This window comes from Amblyomma maculatum, chromosome 1, assembly GCF_055883805.1.
Source record: "Amblyomma maculatum isolate TAMU_Amacu chromosome 1, ASM5588380v1, whole genome shotgun sequence".
In the NCBI taxonomy this organism is placed as follows: domain Eukaryota; kingdom Metazoa; phylum Arthropoda; class Arachnida; order Ixodida; family Ixodidae; genus Amblyomma; species Amblyomma maculatum.
The window spans coordinates 101560280-101580252 of record NC_139344.1 but is presented as its reverse complement, the minus strand read 5'-3'; positions in this window follow the sequence as shown (position 1 = coordinate 101580252).

The window sequence follows — 19973 nt, the reverse complement described above, 5'->3', positions numbered from 1 at the left end:
ACGCAGTCTTTTATTCGGCCAACCACTGATAATGTTTCTGTTTTGTGTATGTTCCATGATATTGTATTTCTTTCTTTTTATAGTCACGGATAGAATTGTAAAGCCGTCCGCGGTGGATCAGTGGCCATGGTGGTCATGGAGCACCTGCAGCGGCGGCTGCCTTTCGATGTACGTGAAACACAAAGTTAACCAGAGCCCTCCACTACGGCGTCTTTCATAGCCTGAGTCGCTTTGAGACGTTAAACACCATAAAACATAAACGATGATTGCAGAGAAATGTCAATTTCTGGTTAAACACAAAGTAATGAGTTTACATCGGTTCGCATAGGGGGTCTGTGGCTTTCTTCTTCTTTGCTATTCGGGTTGAAGTATTCGTAGTATGCGAAACTATATTTTTTCATAATTGCCTGGGGATCTTTAACGTCAGCGCACGTTAAAGATCCCCAGGTGGTCGAAATTACTCTGTAGCCCTCCACTACGGCCTCCTTTCTCTCTATCCACTTTCACTCCCACCTTCATCCCTTCCCTTACGGCGCGGTTCAGGTGTCCACAGAGCAAGTGTGACAGATACTGCGCCTTTCCCTTCCTATGAACCAACCAACCAACCAACCAAGTTAATAGTGCAGACTTAAGATGGAGCGCAAGCTTGAAAAATGGTGTCGTGCTGTCGATTCGTTTGGAAATTTCCCCGTGCGATGTCCTTCAGTTTCTTGACATCATGTTGTGCTTCGCGAGCGACCACATTTGTGAGGCGCACGAGGATGCGGCTTCAAATTCCAAACACAGCTATAAGAATGGCGCTGGTGTAAAATTTGGAAAAGATCTACGTTTCGTGTTATTTTACAACGTCCATGCTGAAGTTGTGCTCGCATTGCTTACGACAGAGTTTCTTCAAGGTAGCCTGGGCATAAGAACTGTCTGCAGCAGTTAATATGTCGTTCTGCTAGAGATTCATGCAGCAATTTGAGCGTGCAGCGAGGCGAGTCGGAGATCAATATCGCCAGAAAAAGCGAGCGTTAGGCTTGTATTTTTGCTTAGTTTCTGCTGTCACGCGCTTTTACCTGATGTGCAATGGTCGCGCGTAAATAATCGATAGTTTTCCGTTAAACCTTTGAGCTGTTCTCTATACTTGTTCGCTTGTTGCTCTTAGTTCCATCTCTCGCGCTGTAATTCTCGATATGAATTAGTCACTTCTTGACCGGCTCTCATGTTTTAGTTTTTTTCGCTGTTGGGATTGAAAGTGCAGTGTTAAAAAAAAAAAGGCAAGGTGGATAGGGATGAATCGCAGTCACGCACGTGTTGAGTAGCTCGAAATGCGCTGCCTTCGACCGTCATGGAGAAATGGACAACTCTCAGACGTTACTTCAGCTCGAAGCAATAGCGAATGCATGCGAGTCATGCACTTCGTCAAAAGAGCTGTAATCAAACGCAGTGCACAAGACGCTCGCGCGACCATTGTGCGCTCGTGCTGCCTCCCCCGTTTTTTTTATTTTTTTTTATTTTTGCAGAATGCTTCAGCAGAATTCAGTATCGTTAAACGCACGCCTCAGTTCCCAGACAAAGCCACCCACTGGTGGCGAAATTCAGATGCGGATTAATGGTCAACTGTTGGTCGCCCACTGACTGCGCGTGTAGCGGCGCTTAGCTGGGAGCCCCGGAGTCTGCGTTTGCGGCGGCGACGTTGTGCATTTTGGGCGCAGAAAAGCCGTGCTTTCTTACACACGAATGAGCTCTGTTCTAGCGAGGAAGCATGTTTCCCCGAAAAGGAGCTTTAGTACTCATCGTGCAAGCGGATTAGAAGCGTTGTCTCCTTAAACGAGAGAGAGAGCGAGAGAAAGATGTATGATGAAGGCGCAGGCTTCTTTTTACTTTTCAAGCGATCGCACATGCTTGAAAAAGAAAAAAAAGAAAAGAACAGTGTTCGCTACTTTACTCGTGTTCTTTTGTCAATTTTTCTTCTCTGTTTTCTGCGCAGTTCGTTTACATTAGCTTCTTTCTTAACCTGAAGTTTGGCGATCCGCTTCTTTGCATCATCTTTGCTATGCTGTTTAGCGGTTAGCCCGAGGTAATAAAAAATAATAGGTTGTAAGCGCTTTTTCTCGTATGCAAAGTAAGGCTTCCAGAAGCCAAGGCCATGCTTTAACGAGCGGCGCTGGGTCTCTGGACTTAGTAGCAGCGAAAGTGTGTTTGGTATATTTAGATACGTAGACAACTGCCATCACATCTTAATCCTATGTGTGCACAATGCTTCTCCAATATGCGGCACGACGTAGCAAGGGACAGTCCTTAGTTGCGCTGTAAGCACTCTCCGCATATTGGCCTGCGCATGCCGCTTAGGCGTGGTCTTTGCAGAACAGCTTCCTGCCGGCAGCACTTTGACACTAATGCCAGTCAGTCATCATAGTTCCTTAGAAAGTCTCGCACGGCGTATATACCATTCGTAATTTAACGCGGCAGATAATATATTTCTTTGCAGAAAGTTAATCGCAACTCGCGCACTTATACCACGTGCAGTTCTTCTTCGATCTGTGTCGACCGCCTGGGGCCTCTCTGTCTGCACGAAGCTTCGCAGGAACACCGCCTGCCAGCACCTTCTTGCTCAGAAACTTGACATATGACGGCATCTATCGCTGGGAAAACGACGTTGAAAACTGTCTAGAGCCACGATCCGCTTTCGCAGCCCTCTAATCCGTTTTCCACCGGTTGTATTTGCATCGCTACAGTATAGTGCCAGTTTTGGCCGGCCGCATCTCCTGGTGCCGTGTTGATTTTAACGAGTAGAGCGTTTCCTTTCATTTGCAAAGCGCTCCCACCGAGCGCGGCTTAAAACGCCTACCTCCTTCCCATTCTCGCGGGGCTCATACGCAGAGACAAGCCCCTCCTTCCGTATTGGCAACGGCGCAACTTGCCTGCGCTGCTGCGTTCACGTTTTCCTTCCTCGTTTGCACAATCGTGTATAGTCGGTATTTCGCCTCGGAATCCGTCCTTTGTAGCTTCGTCGGAGCGCTGTCTGCTGTGGAAACCCGGGGAGCGGTTCGCTGAGGCTTAGTCGCCTAAGCTGCGCGAGAATTATGTTTGGCGTTTCTGAATGGCAACAGATCTGACGGAGGAAAAAAAGGATCAATTCCGATGAGTGCCGTATTAGTCAAGACGGGTAGGTTTCATAAACGTGAGAGGTTTGGCGCTGATAGAATCCTGCCGCAGCAATTGTGTAACAACTCGCTGCTGGGTTCCGACTCGTTCACGAATGCCTCGTTCGTTTCTCGGCATTCTTGTCGTTTTCTGCCGCTATCTTATTTCGTGCTTCGTGACTGTGTGGCGATAGTGTATTCCGTATATCCGCAGGGGCAGGGAGTATCGTGACCAACTGTCATTAAAAGCACTTTCTGAGTCGAAGGCGCGCCTGGCAGCTAAATTTATACTCCGGCACACCTTTATGAAGTCTGTTTTTGTTTTTGTTTCTCGCACGGTGTTTTTCACCAGAGCGACCACTTGTGGCGTAGCCAAAACAGTTAAAACTAGGTTATTTAATTAATTTAATTATGATGAAAAGTTGTCGGCTTTTGACGACAGCTTTTCAGTAACACAAATCCATTTGAAAGCAAGGGAGGTGAACGATCATAATAAAACTATAAGCGAGCTTCACCGCAGTGCTTAATTAACTGCTAAAATTATGCCATTGGGGAAAGCGAGCGATGTTAAGACTGGACGATACCGGAAGAAAAAACTAGAGAGATGGAATATCAAACTACAAACACTTATCGTAAAGGTATACTGCAGGAACATGGCGTTGTTTTTTGGAAATACTGACGGAAGTCGGTCGTCGAGCTCAGTTCGCGTTTGGGGATAATCTCGCTGCTTGCTTCATGTAATCGATAGGGGGTAAAAATCTGCGCCAACCAGCCTTCGTCTAGTCGCTTTTCAATGCGCTTAATAACTTCACCATTAAAAGCGTCATGTATTAACATGGGGGCAAGCTTATACAGGCCGTCCCGCGTAACTTGAAACAGTGTTTTCAAATTGACAGGCACGTCGGCCTCGAATGGAACAGGCAGATCGATTAATGTTGCCATTAGCCTGGCGCTACTATTTTTTGTTTATTTTCAACTTAACTAACTGATTAGTTATGTTTAATTACTCGGCTTTTTAAATATTCGCTGAAAGTCCGAAGTGTGATATGCAGAGTTGTCGAGCACCTTCAGAAACCTCTCCGTTGTTACCCACGATATGTCTCACGCCGTCCATTCTTTCGCGTTTCTAAGAAGGCCCGCGAAGAACGAAAAAGGCCAGGGGACGAGAAGCTTGCGCGCCGCATACTGAGCTGCTCTCAAATCTGTGATGGATAAACAAGGTGGGCTGCATGCAAGGTGTCTGTGGCCCCAGAAATGCGACAGTGTTTGCTCCGGTAGTAGGTCTTTCGGCCTCCGGCGTTCATCGCATGATGGCGCAAACGCATGCTGCTGCTCGCGTGTTCTTTCAAGTTAGAAGAAGAATCAAGAGGCATTTTCTTATTTTCCTTCGCTCAGCCAGCAATGCGCATTTGCGTCGTCGTGCGAGATGAAGGGCAGGACCAAATACTTACACAAGTGGCAGAGTGCCCTATCGCTTTTCCGCGGCCTATCACACTGCAGCCGACCTGGTTCATCCACTGCATTTGCGAGAGTAGCACAGTAGTGGCGCATAAGAGCCTGGTCACGTCGCTTGTTCTTTTTTTTTTTTTTTCATCAGATTTTTCGGTTTTTCTTTTGGAAAGTAAAAAAAAAAAAGAAGAACGGCGTGAGGTATATATCTGTTGAAAACAATTTATTTAGAATTGCTGAATGCGCTGTAGAACTTTGTGCGTATCACACTTGGAGTCTTCTGTCAATACTTAAAAAATTGAGCAATAACCACGATTAATCAGTTAGTTGGGGAGGGAGGGGGGCGGGGGGATAAAAAGAGCTTTACATGTTCTAGACTAGTGCCAGAATCACGCACGCAGTTGCATTCGCGTCCGAAGTGCCTTTCATTGTTTAAATCTTGGCTCAAGTGACATGGAACAACCTGTTATAACCTATACTTCCGCAGACTACCTAGAAAATCATAAGAAATTTATTTTTTAGGCCGCTGCAGCTGGTAACGTTCATGCCTGTTGCGGGACTGTCGCATTTTGCCGCGCCGCGGATTTGTGGAGAGGAAAATTGAGCGCCTTGTCGATGCGACTAAGCATCAGTCGTGGAATATGCCCGGATCCCTCCTCCCCGGTTCCGACGGCGGGATCACGCACGAACAGCTCTCGCGATGAGTCGTCGTACGCGAGTTCCGCGAGGCTGCGTACGCCCCTCGCGCGACTGCGGTGGTGGCAGCGGCCAGCGAGCGACTGTTCGCTCCGCTAGCTGCGAGCGCGCCCAGGACCTCTCGCACGGCGACCGCTGCTTGCGTTGTAGCGGAGTCAGTGCGGAGAAGCGACGCAGTTGCTGGCATATGCAGCGATGGCAACGGCTTCGCTCGAGTGGCTCGTTTAGCGCAGCCATTACCGTACGCCGTTACCTTGTGCCACAATCTCTCGCTACCAACTGCGCATGCGTAGATGGCTCCGAGCGGTCATGTTACGTCGCAGGGGATGACAGGTAGTAACCGCAGATCCGGACCACGAAAAGGAAATAACAAGAAGAATAAGATTGGGATGGAGCGCATTTGGGAAGCACTCGCAGATTATGACTAGCAGCTTACCGGTATCGCTCAAGAGGAAAGTATACAACAGTTGCATCTTACCTGTACTCACCTATGGGGCTGAAACGTGGAGGCTAACCAAGAGAGTTCTACTTAAGTTGAGGACAACCCAGAGGGCTATGGAACGAAAAATGGTAGGGGTAACATTAAGAGATAGAAAGCGTGCAGAGTGGGTCAGAGAAATAACTCAAGTTACCGACATTCTAGTGGAAATTAAGAAGAAGAAATGGACATGGGCAGGACATGTAGTGCGAAGAGAGGATAACCGATGGTCGCTGAGGGTAACAAACTGGATTCGAAGGGAAGGAAAGCGTAGCAGGGGGCGGCAGAAAGTTAGGTGGGCGGATGAGATTAAGAAGTTCGCAGGGGTCAAGTGGATGCAGCTAGCACAGAACCGGGTTAAGTGGAGAAATATGGGAGAGGCCTTCGCCCTGCAGTGGGTATGATCAGGCTGATGATGATGATGACCCGCCGGCTGCTTCTGAATCGCGTCTGCGGTACGGGCGCGCAATGGGCTCACTTCACTCTGGCCACACTGTGGAAGCAACTGCTGGAATCAGTAAATGGAGGCTGGACCTCTCACAACATTATAGAGGCTAGAAGGTTTATAGAGGCTAGAAGAAAACCTTCTAGCCTCTATAACAACATTTTGCATACATCACAGAGATCTTTATCGACTATTACCTGTCGTTCGCTGCAGTGTCGTCACTGTTGTTGTCGCGGGCAACTACGAATCGTTCCGGCATGTAAGAGCTTGGAGAATTCCGCCTCTGATAAAGTGACACCAGCTGACACCTCCACGGCGCTGGTTTTCATGAAACTGAGTATATCTGAATATATCTGAATAGCCACCATTTATTAGCACCGCCAGCTGTCCTTTTATGATGTTACACGGTTGTAAGGCAGTAGCAGCATCGTGAAACAGAAGTAGCCGCACGTGAGCCGTATAATTGAGTGTATATTTTGCTACTCGCAGTGGAATATTGGTTAAAAAAAACAAACAAATTGTAGACTTTCCATTGTGCAGGTTTGACCAGGTGGCCTACTTTCTCGTCGTCATGGGAAAACGCTGGCGCTGAGGGCGGACGTTACGTCATGCTGGCGCCGAGTTCGATTAGACGCCTATTTTGTGAATCGGCTGCTTGTTAAGACCGCTTTCCTCAGATTTCATGAAGGACAGGGGAGGTTGCAATTGCATTTTCCGGATATTAGCGAAGTCGCATTACTATTCGCTGTCTGCAGTGTGCAAAAATTAGGAGGGCGCTTAAGCTTCGTCTTACGGTATAGACGAGGTAGCGCCTTTAACACCAACTTTTATTTAATTTTTTCGTAATTTTTCGGTATTGAGAGACTGGTACAGAGTTTGACAAATTGTTAAAAGTCTTTAGTTGGTTTGGTTTATCGGGAAAGGAAGGCGCAGTATCTGTCTTATTTCTCAGACACGTTCACTTATATGAACAGCATACAGTAGGGATGCACGTATGTCGTCGGTTAGAATCCCTGTCGCAAACTAGCCTCCAACTTGACCGGCGGGTGGACGCTAAATCAGAAGCCTCTGTGGTTTGACACCACCTTTAACGCTGCACAAAGAGCGGTTGCGTCACAATTTTGATACATCAATTTTTTCTAGACGCGTTTTTCTCAGTTCTGGGTTACGGCGACTCCTTTTCGACAAAACTAGCTGTATACACTATCGCGTAACATGCGTGGGACGGCTGTTTGTGGGAGGGGATCTGGAAAGCATAGTGGGACCGGCACGCAGTAAAAAAAAAAAAAAAAAAAAAAAAAAAGGGACTCAATGACATCAAACTCGTTGAGTCCCTTTTTTTCTTTTCCTTTTTTTTTTTTTTTGCTGGGTTTCCCTCTTCCATTCCATTCCGCTCCGGAAAATGAGCTCAGGTGAGAAGACCCAATAGAGTGCGCAACGTTCACTTCCGCACGCCAGTGATGGCGCTACATAACAATACAGTGCATGGCGCTCACTTCCGCAACGCCCTGCGAAAACTTTTGCGATGAGCGCGACATCCGGTGCGGCCTCTTTCGCGGGGCAATTTTGTGGACTCGCGAAGCTACTCTACCCGCGGCCGCATGCACTCACCTTGCGTTCGGTTCGGCTGAGGCAGCCGCGCTGGCGCGCGCCCATCGGGGTTTCGAAGGCTGTCAGGGAGCACCCGCAGGTATCGAAGCGCAATTTGGCTTCCTCCGCCGCTAAGTTATATAGCTGCCGGCGCGTGTTGACGCCTTTCGGCTTTGGCGCGCTGCGCTTCTGTGTGCGGCGTCTTGTTCAGCGATCGGGCGTAGACCGAACAAGCAGTGCTGACTACGGCGGTTCACAGAGCGCTGTGCCTTTTGGCGGTTGGGAATCAGCGTTCCAAAGCATCATGAGCCATAAGGGACGGCGTAGTATTACGGGGCTCCGAATTACTCGAACATCCGGGGTTTTTAAAGGTGCATACGGCTTCGTACAGCGTACGTACGCCATGCGTTTTGCCTCTATCGAAACGCGCCCACAGCGGCCGGGATCGAACCCGAGTCCTCTGACTGAGAGCCGAGCTCCCTAACCACTTCGTTTTAAGTTAGATTAAGCTGAAAAGAACCGAAACTGTATAAACATGATGATCTTTGCATACTCGAGCGGTTTGTGGTCGGCTTGCACAGTAGCTCGCCTCTCGCTGGCGATCAAATTACGCACCGGTTTTGCCAAAAGTAACCAGGTTGCATGGTTCGCTGCTTATTCTTAAACCGGAACCCGTATGGCTTGCTTGACGATAAAAAGGCCTCTAAAGGGGGGACAAGAGCTCTCCTCTCCTTGCACAGAATGAGGGACGGCATAAAGTGTCCCGCTTTACGACTGAGAAGTACAACATGTAGACTAGTTACTTTCGGAAAGCGCGCCGGAATCACTTTGCGAATCCGAAACATGGTGCATTCAGCTTCGATCGAAACAGAAAGAGTATAATGCTCAAGGTGCCACATGCAATTACGTGTATTTTTTTATTTGTCTGGTCCTATGTGAACTACAGGCCTGAGCCCATTTCCACAAACGCCCCGTAGCCCGACTGCAACGAGGAAACCGGGGAAAAAAAAAAAAAAAAAATGTTATGTCACTGGGTGCTACTTAATTTTTTTTTTTCTACAGATGCGCGTGTATTTTATAGCGCTCCTGAATGCGCGCTCTTTATACGAAACCTATAGCTCGCATCGCCCGAGCTATGACGCTTTCGCGCACGAGGCCATTTGGCGACTCTCGGCTCTCCCGAAGGCCAGAAAGGGACGAGGAGTAGCTGTCCTGCACACTGAGTTGATGTATTCGGATTCGCCACACGCGCTCCAACACAAGGCGAGGTGGGAAAAGGAGACGAGACTTTCGCAAGAGGTAAGGCGAAATGCATTCTTTCGTTTATTTTTTTCGCTGCCTCTTGAGTGCATGCTTCTCTCTCGCAGAAAAAGAAAAAATTAAAATAATGTAGGATCGAAAAAGTTATTGCGCGCCCTAACTTGCATCCGTACTTTCCTATTCTAAGGTCCGCAAAGAACGTGACCGAGATTGCCACTTTTCGCACTAGTCATGAGTGTGAGATGACTGGGAGGAAAATAAAGAGAAATGGACAATAAAATTGAGTGGAAACCTCGAACCTGCCTCGAGAAAGAAAAAAAAAAAGAATGAAACCGTTTGACGCTGCGCCGAACATAGATATCGAACGTTAGGTAAGGGGTTTTTTTTTTAGAAATGATGCTCAGGGAACAGTGTGCTACGGTGCGGGGGGTATATGCTGCGCATGATCGGCCTCCTGCCTGGTTACCTTTACTCGATGCATGTATATGTCTCCTGGAATTTTAATGCGTGGACAAAGTGAGAGCTCGATGCAGGTGCGACTGTGTGTGACAGGTTGCGAGATGTGACCTGGTTGAATCGGGCTTGAAGTACTTCCTTGCAATAAGGAAAATCGAAATGATGGCATAGTGCTCTCGTGCCTGGGCCAAGGAACTTAATGTGTCTGTTCTGGCTCCGGTTCGAAACTCATGCCGCGGTGACATTTTTTCACAAATGCTTTTTCACGACGATGTCCACGGCGCTTTCGGCAATGCTTAAAGGAAACTAGGCCGTAGACAGCAGAAGCTTGTTGTTGCCTCGAGTGTTTCCCGATCTTGGTGTGAATCGAATGTTTGCTGACGGGTTAAACTTAAGAAGTGCTTGAGATTGAGCAAGTTGGAACATCTTCTCACAAATGCTGCGCTGATTAGTTTTACACGAACAAAGGAACTGGACAAACGCTGAGGTTAAGCGCAATGAACTCGAAATAAAGTTAAGAATATGTTCCAACTAGCTCAATCTCAAGCACTTCTTAAGTTTATTTCGAGTTCATAGCGCTTAACCTCAGCGTTTGTCCAGTTCCTTTGTTCGTGTAAAACTAATCAGCGCAGCATTTGTGAGAAGATGTTCCAACTAGCTCAATGTTTGCTGACGGCACGGTTGCCCGAGGTGGTGACGCGATGGTATCCCGTTTTGCTGAACGAGCACTTGAACTGCAAATCCTCTGCCCCTCGAAGTGCCTGCCTTGCTGCAGGCGTCCTTCCTCGGACGCTTGATATGTTTATGAGGGTCAGGAAGCACGGCTGCCATTCTTTCCCCATTCGTGAGGCCATGAACAATGCCTCAAACCCCTCAACCGCTGTACTTAAACCAACGATCTCACTGTCCAGCATCATGCCCCTGAATTGAATACTGTTGTAATGTTCTCCTGTCATCGAGAGTTCGCGGTGTGCATGAAAAGCTATTGACCTTTTCCGGTTTAAACCAAACCTTCTAAAAGGCTTTCGGCGTACCTTTATTATATCTTTATCGGTGTTTTTCGGTTTTAACCGAAAAGCCCAACCCCTATATAGCACGGAACGGAAGTTGCCGCGAAGAAGTGCATTGTGAAGGCACCCGCGTTTTGATGCCTTTCTATCCGCGTGGTGGATTTGAATGGTGCAGTCTCATAACGTTATTCTCTCGAATTACTGGCTTGGTTGGGGTCTTCGCGATGCCCTAGTCGTGCTCCACGCTTTTTTTTTTTTTTGTTTCCCCTTTCCTGAATGCATATGGCGCGATAATTACACGCGAGAGGATGTACTTTTCGATCGCTCCTTAAAGTACCCGTAAAGAGCATCATTCACCTTATACCCTTACCTTGATATAACTGCCTTTTTTCTAGACTCGCTTTGGGGGGCATAAGATCGTTTTGGCGAGTTCGTAAAACACACACACACACACACACACACACACACACACACACACACACACACACACACACACACACACACACACACACACACACACACACACACACACACACACACACACACACACACACACACACACACACACACACACACACACACACACACACACACACACACACACACACACGCACGCACGCACGCACGCACGCACGCACGCACGCACGCACGCACGCACGCACGCACGCACGCACGCACGCACGCACGCACGCACGCACGCACGCACGCACGCACGCACGCACGCACACACACACACACACACACACACACACACACACACACACACACACACACACACACACACACACACACACACACACACACACACACACACACACACACACACACACACACACACACACACACACACACACACACACACACACACACACACACACACACACACACACACACACACACGTATAAAGAGAGCCGGATGTGAAATAGCCTTTTCGCTCTCGTGTGCGTACCTTCCTTGTTAAGATGATTTCGTGATTACGGCAAAACTAGAAGGGTAAAAGAAACAGAAACAAGCGAAAAAATTACGTGGAGTCACGAGAACGCATGTTATAGCACACTTCTTCATCGTTTAAGGTTCCTTTTCCCTGCCCGGGACTCTTTGTATGTTATGCGTGTAACAGAATGCGTGGCATGCTCGTCCAACCCTTCGGTAATGGCAGTTCGTCATCTGCCAGAATCCTGTTACTTCCGTGGTGCGCCCAGAACGACAATGCCGACACTGTGCATAGTAATCAGCTGCTGTTCTCTTACGGGCAACCCTGATCTTGTCGCTGCCCTGATATTGCGTGCGCACCGCTGCGCAACTCGCTGCTTTCGGAAAGGCCTGATTTCATTATTATTTTTTTCCTGGTATTGTGAAACGGTGAAGGTGGCCTTTGCAAGGAAAACAGCATAGGAGGTGTAGCGGCTTGCACAAGCCTGACTGCGGGCCACGCTGTGATTTGACGCATCACGCCCTTGCTCATGGATCGGATCTGCAGCACTGGTAGCCGCCACGCAGTGCTTTAACGAAAATTTTGAAATAATGCACCGGTTATTTCTGGCTCTGATTTTTGTATAAGTTAAAGAGAAATGATAATAGTTGCTAGAACAGTGAAAACGCAAAAATAATATAAATGATTTATTAAAGAATAATATTGCCGTCTATCGACGTGTGTGTCCTCTTGAGGTTAAGCAGGACTTTTTGACGGGTTAGTTGGTACATGATCTTGATTTTTATAGCTCTGAAGAAACACCACAGGATGAAAGACACAAAAGGAGAGAAGCGCAAAATGCTATAGAATTCCAGCAGCCGCAGATGAGCAGATTACTGATCAGTAGTAAAACAAGACACTAAAATGGCAGAAAATACCCCTGCCATGTCAATGGAGTAGGGAGATCAGAACGTCTGCTATATATATATATATATATATATATATATATATATATATATATATATATATATATATATATTATATATAAAAAGGAAAGATGCCAACAGTCGGCGAGGCCAAGGAAAGCGTTGGGGATGGTCATCTTACGTCTTTTTTTTTTTTAATGTTTGCTTAAATAATCACAGAAATGAGTAACGAATCTGTTTTAGGGGAAAGATAATAAACGCAAAGTAGAAGAAAAAACAACGTGCCGATGGTGGGAACCGAACCCACGACCTCCGAATATCGCGTCCGGTTACTCATTTCTGTGATTATTTAAGCAAACATTAAAAAAAAAAAAAGACGTAAGATGACCATCCCCAACGCTTTCCTTGGCCTCGCCGACTGTTGGCTTCTTTCCTTTATGTATTATAACGAGCACCCTCATTTCCCCTATATATATATATATATATATATATATATATATATATATATATATATATATATATATATATATATATATATATATATATATATATATATATAAAGCAAGCGTACTGATATTTCTTTATGTTCGCTTTAAGGCTGAGCTCCACGTGCACGAAAATGAAATACACGCGAAAACGACAGCGAATATCTTCGCTCGAAGAGAAATGCACGTGTCGCTTGCCTCGTCGCTGCCAAAACATAAAATTTCATTCGTCGCCCGGAAGTGCGCGCGCCATTAGCCAATCAGACTCCCGCTGGCAATTTCCGGTTTCTCACACAGCTTCTCCCTCGAAATATGTCTTCGCCTCAACAAGCGCGTCGTCTTGGCCATCGCCGCACCGCTTCCGTAGAGATTTTGCATTAGCCGAGTCGAGGCGGTGCGGGTGTTCGACTTCCAGTGTCGCTGCGCACCAGATAGGTGCGATATGTCACTCGCGGCGCATAGTTTGCAACACGATCAACGAACCGCTTGCTTTTACCCGGCCAGAGTGCTCCTCCCTTGTGAATCCACGATCTGTCTTCGCCGCCATGGGCATCGCCGCTGCAGCAACACTGCTGTCATATGGAAAAATGTTTATTTTGCCTTATTGGCTGACAGGCAGGCCCGTAAACTTTTCAGAGAGAGAGAACAGAGAGCAAGGAGTGCTTACCGAACCGCGGAGCGCCACTTTCTTCGAAACCGCGCCGCCTTCGCTTACATGCAGGTTGCCCGACGAAGCGAACGACGGTCGCTGCCGCCGCGTCTCGTCGCTCTCTTTTCCACGCACATGGAGTTCACTTTTTAGGCTCATCGGGTCATCCTTGTACCTAACTTTATCGACCGCTCTAATCTGTCTAAGGGTTCTTCCTATTTAATCGTTTTGCTGATGATTGTATGCTATTTAAAGAAATTCGCTCTGGTTCAGATCAAGCCCTGCTTAATAGAGCTTTAAATAGTGTTGCGTGTTGGTGTAACCAATGGGGAATGTCACTGAACCTTGATAAAACCGTATTTATGCGTATTACGAAAAAGAAGATGCCTCTGGACTTTGTCTACACCCTTAAAAATATACGTGTGACTAAAGTAAATGAATGTATTTAGGCGTAATAATTAAAGACCAGCTAACATGGAGTGATCACATTTCCCATCTAACTTCATCTGCAATCAAAAATCTGGGTTTTTCACGGCACAAGTTGAAAGGTGCACCAAGTAACGTAACAAAATTAGCTTATGAATCTATTATTCGGCCAAAACTCGAGTACGCTGCCGTGGTGTGGGACCCTCACACGAAAAACGACATCGCGCGGGTAGAAAAAGTTCATCTACAACATCTATAAACGCTTCATCTATAACAAATACCGAAATTCTGATTCTCCATCTTTCCTTATGGAAACGAACAAAATAAAACAGCTGTGTACCCGACGAAAAATAGGAAGATTAGAATTTTTACACTCCTTAATTTATGGAAAGCTTGGAATATCGGCAACACTTTATGTCACACCATCCCTCACTCGAAAAACAAGACACACACAATTATAGCTTAACTCCCCATTTCGCCAGAACCAACATCCAGCAATGTTTTTGACCACTGAGAGAGTTATTGTCTGTTTATTTACTTATTTATTTTTTTTTTTGATGGCGACCTAATCAAAATGGCTATCTGTACCAATTCATGCTTCCCGGTTATTTGTAGAAGTGTATCTGTGCATGACACGCAAAAATTTCTCCTTTTCTTTGTTATTTCTTCTTTACACTGATTTTGCCCATCCTGCTTGGACCAAAGAGGTCTGCAGCATCATGTAAATAAAATAAAATAATCTATTAACATAACGTCCTTGGTCTTTCTTCTAGAACAATAGTTTCGAATAATTATTTCTTAAATATTCCATTCGCTTTTCAGGTCCCGTTCTGGATTTATTCATTCAGCCTGTCATGTGTTATTTCCTTTCGTGGTTAGTGCCCGTCATTACTCTGTTGCCCGTTCTCGTAGGCCTCGTTGGGTCTGTGATTACTTTAAGGTCTTCCCTTAGTGCAACATCGTTTATTCCCCTTACCCATTCTGCATTCTTGTACGTACCCTTGTTAGCTGAGGTAAAGTCCCCAAGGATGGCCAACTTATAGCTGCTTTTTTATTGCCTATCTTACTATGTCTGTGATTCTTAAACACTTCTTTCTTACAGTACACGTTAAGTATGAACGAGTTAATCGGGGGCTATTTCTGTTAGCACGTCATCTGCCTCTGTTTCCTCAACCTCGTTGCTGCACGACGATGATATGTCTTTCCTGACTAGTGTACGGACCCTTTTGCCGTCATTGTACACTTGTTTGATTACTGCATCCTGTTAGTTTTGGTACTGCGTTTGCTTTTTTAAATGCAAGTATATCTGGCCTATTCTCTCTCGAAGTCTCATTGGCGCATTATTTCTGGAGAATGAGCCGGAGCCCCGGGGTAACGTGTTTGCGATGTGGCGAGCGGGCCTCTTTGCAAGGAGCTAAAAAACTGAGTGTGAATAAAGAGGAGCCGCGCCTATTTTGCTGCTGTGCAGCAGGCGATACCGCCGTCAGATGGCAAGGATAGTATCCTTAACAAGCAAAGCAGGGAGAAGCTGCCGTATTCACAGTGCTTGATCGGCCGGAGCTTGACGGTAGTCAGGTGCAGCGAGTACTGCACGAGCCAGCCTGGAGCCATCCCGTGGCGCTGGAACCGACATGCCTCCCCAGCAGAGCCTTGAAGCGCCTGAAGCGAGCGCCTAGCAGAATACGGGTGCGCGAGAAAATGTACGCGGGGCTTATTACTCCTGCCTGCACGCCACCGTGCGGCGTGACATATTATGAGCTCTTAATATTTTTCTTGTACTTAAAGCACGCCGCCTGAATCGTTAACTGCTCCCGATAGGCCCATTCCAGTTGGCGAGTAAATTCCGCTGCAATTGAGGAGCTTAATGACTCCAAGCTTCTTCGGGCTTCACATTCAGCTCCGCTAAAATGGAGTCATCTTTGATCGCGCGAGCGTTCAAGGGGTTCTTCGCGTGCTAATCAACCTCCCTGCAAAATGACTGCGCAGAAGTAGTCCTCTGTCTGAGCATGTACAACGTACGCGGGATTGTCGCGGCGAAGAGAGTGCGCGCCGCCCGCATCCTCCCGCATCCGTACTTCTTCTGAAGACGTTAGAAATATTTGCTCCAGCGTGAGCCCACTAAAACGTGGTATATTAGTCGTAATGATATCAGGGAGCAAGCATACTATTACAGTCACCATTATTTTAGACGTGTTGGTATCGAAAATACACTCGACATTACTCGCCAGACATAGTGTTAAAGGCAGTCCTGGAAAGTTGAAGGAATTTCTTAAGTATAACTGCAAATATAAACGTCCTCTTCCACCCTTAACCAGAGTCAGCTGAACTAAGCTGCGTTTCTAACGACAGTGACAAAGCTAATTCGTCCAACGGCTGTTTTCAGTTTGTGCATGTAGTCGCGTAGCTGTTGTAAGCTTAGACGCATCTGATACGTCCGACCTTTCCGTAACCCACGAAGGAATGTTCCAGTTCTGTCATCACACGGAAAACTGCAAGCTCTGTACGTGCGCAGAAAGTTGGTATTCGCTGTCGTTATCTCCAATTACAGACATTAACGAGACGGCGTTAAATACCCATTTCTAAGAAAATCCGGCGTCGGCGTGGAAGTGAAAAATCAAGAGCATACTCTTCTGACAGGTGGCAGGTGGTATAGGTAACATGGCCGGGAACTGATTGGTCGTAGGGTTAGGTTACGTCACGAGACCGCATGAAATGCCCGAGTTGACAGCTGCTGCAAACTCGGGCTTCTACTTCGAAGCCTGAGTGTGAGACGGGAATCCAACCCTCGGTTACTCTTGGATCCCGAGTCAGACAGGTTACCCAGACCATGCAAGCATACTCGTACAGTTTGGTAAAACAGGGCTCTATATATATATATATATATATATATATATATATATATATATATATATATATATATATATGTTTCTTTCACATAACGTGATAGCTTACGACTGTATGCTATGTGAGAGGTAACAGAGGCAAACATTAAGGGCTCAGTGAGTAGCGAAACACGCGTACGTAGGGGGAGCCGGCAAACGGGAGCCTTTAAAGGGGTCGTCTCATGCCCTCAAAAGGCAGATCTCAAGCGCCCCGCGAATATTTTTTCTCTAGCCTGCCTGTACGTTTGAGATGCAAATTATTAGGGCACAGTAGTTACTCTATAATGTACTTCATCTCTTGCGCGGTCACAATTTTTAAAGTCCCGACATGTTTTTGAGCACGCTTGTCCCATATCACTTTCGAAATTCTCCCACGAGCGTTCGGCTCAACTGAGCAAGTGTAATTAATTCCGCTAGGTCGGAAATAAAAAGTAACGGCGTCGATACTGTACCTCCTATGATTTGAAAGCGTCTAAGCTTTCGCACCTTGATCGGCTTCCCTCTTTTCTTTTGTTCTTTAGATAAATTGAGCAGGGCGTTTTAACCGAGCATTTCCTGAAAGTTCTGTTGAACAGCTCCGAATCTAGCCTGGCCTCTCTATCTGGTATACTTCAAGGTATGATTTCGGGGCTACTGTTGCTTCATAGTGCCTTAGGGCTAGGTAGTATACACTCCGTCTCTTACCTGTTGTGTGATACCTGAAGTTTCCAGGCTCGATCTTGCAGCCCATGTCCTGGCAGAGTTACGGACCCGCCGCGGTGACTCGTTGGTTAGGGCTCTCGACTGCCGGAACTAAGGACGCGCGATCAAATCCCCGGCCGCGGCGTCAGCTTTTCGATGGAGGCGAAAAGCAAGGTGCCCGTGTGCTGTGCAATGTCAGTGCACGTTTAACAGCCGCAGGTGGTCGAAATTTCCTGAGCGCTTCACTACGGCGTTTCTCTTCGATTGTGTAGCTTTGGGACGTTAAATCCCACAAACCAAACCAAATGTTTAAGATGAAAATCTAACCCATTGGGACCCTAGGTGACTGGGACTCCAAAGTGATGCAGGCACGCCAATGCGACTTCGGTTAGGCGGGTCTTCATATCTCTGTTGGCTGGTTTGTCGCGCATTGTGCCAGATTACGAGTGTGTATGCTGATGAGTACGTGCGACCCGAAACCGAAGTGAAAACGGAGTGCTAGCGAATCCATTTCGCATTCGGCCTAACCATGCTAAATCGTCCGTTTATTTTCTAAAGCTCATGTTAATGGCGTTGCTACTATGGTTAATTCGCGCGTAAGATTCTATGCTAACGATTGTTTTATAGACGAATACGAAGCTGTCTGGAACATTTGCGACTTTGCTGAACTGCAAGCAGGTATTGATCACGCCACTTTATGACTCAGCAACAACAAAAATAATGGAATTATACTTCTAAGCATGCAAATATATTACATTGATATAATTAGGGAATGTGTGAAACGTGTTAATTATTTTTTTTTTCAAATGCTTTTTTTACTCCACCGGTTCCTGTTTATGTGCCCGCTGCTCTACTAAAGGGTTTGTTCCGCTGGTTCTGTTCCATTCTCACGTTGCCTAGTTTTGTTTCCACTGCCCAGTTAAAGCATTCTTTTTAGAGCGCAGCTCTTTGGCGCCCGTTCCTGCGTTTCGCGTCGTCGTCGAACCAGCTCCACTCCCCTCTAAGCCCCCCAGCTCAGCCCCCCTCTTCCTCCGTGGCGGCAACTGCGCGTGTTCTCCGATTGCTGCCCCCCCTCCCCACCCCTCTTCCTGCGTGGCGGCGACGGTATTCTCCGGCTGCCGAAGCGCCGGCTCGCTATCAGCTGCATGATCACGGTGCGTGCATCCCAAGCCGAAACGCAGAGCCACGTTACCTTGATTCGCTAGTGGCGTCAGCGGTATCAGTTAGTCGCATGCTATCTTCGCCGCGCAACGTTAGGCCCACGCGCTGCCTCCCGCAACCTTCCGATAACTTAATTGCTCTCTTCACTTCTACGACCACAAAGCTTCCTTCATGAGAGTCAAGAACTGTTAGTGGAGTGTTGCTTGAAGAGACATGTGCGAAAAATTTTAAAAAGTTGCTTGTAATTGTACATACATGCCTTACTCGAGATCTTTGCCTCAATCTATCGAAAAGATGAAATAGCTGATGAGCTGCGCTCAAATTTCGCATTAGGAATAGTAGCGTAATCGTCGGAAAATGTTTGTTCTCTTTGTACTGTGTGCCTGTCTAATTGTTCTCGTCATTTGTCGTCCTTGTTTCACCAGCATACCGCCGCAATAAAGCCTCCAGGCCGAAACATGCGGACTGCAGCGAGTAAAAAAAAAAAAAAAGAAAGAAAGAAAGAAAGAAATTTGGCACTTCGGTCGATCATTCCTGACCTTATTTTCTCCTTATGTCTTGCAAATGGATGGAAAGAGAGGCTACAAAGAACTCCGATTGAAGTGCATAAGGTGGAGAAGAGAAGGAGGACGAACATGGAAAACTATGAAAGGTGGTAGCGATCCTCCGCTGGGTATGAGCGCCACGGGGCACGAAAGGGTGAAGAGCTCGCCCTTTTACCTCTGCGTGTTCTTAAGTGTCCATTCGTTTGAAAATATCTTCATTTGCTCTGTTTTCAATGTGGGTACTTCATTATTGGATATCCGTTTTTGAACAGGCTGCTGGAGCACAAGAAAGAGAAAAGCAATCGTTGCGCTTGGAAAAGGCCGCCTACTTCGCTGGAAGAATTACGAAAACACAGAGATAAAAGGGAGAGGAAAAGTACATGTCGGGAAAACTTTAGTATCGACATATATCAAAGTGTCATCGAACCGAAAATTTTAAACGAAATTCCAGTAGCAAACAGACCGAAATGTGCCGTGTATGCATATTTACTCGATGCATGATTAATATGTCTGCGTCGTTTGGACAAGCTAATTAAGTCGTATAATCTATGCAGTTTGCATGAATGTGTAGATCTTGTATCTTTGTGTGATCATGCTTCGGAAAGATGACTCGAATCAGAACCGCAATGGTGTCTCATTTGGGCCACTAAGTCAGCCGGGCATTGCAATAGGCGAGGGACCGAAACACGACCTTGAAAGCTGTGCACAATTTGCGGCTGTTCCATCTGTGACATCGGAGCGCTCGCTATACGCTGCATCACTCAGTTATTTTTCGACGCACGCACACGG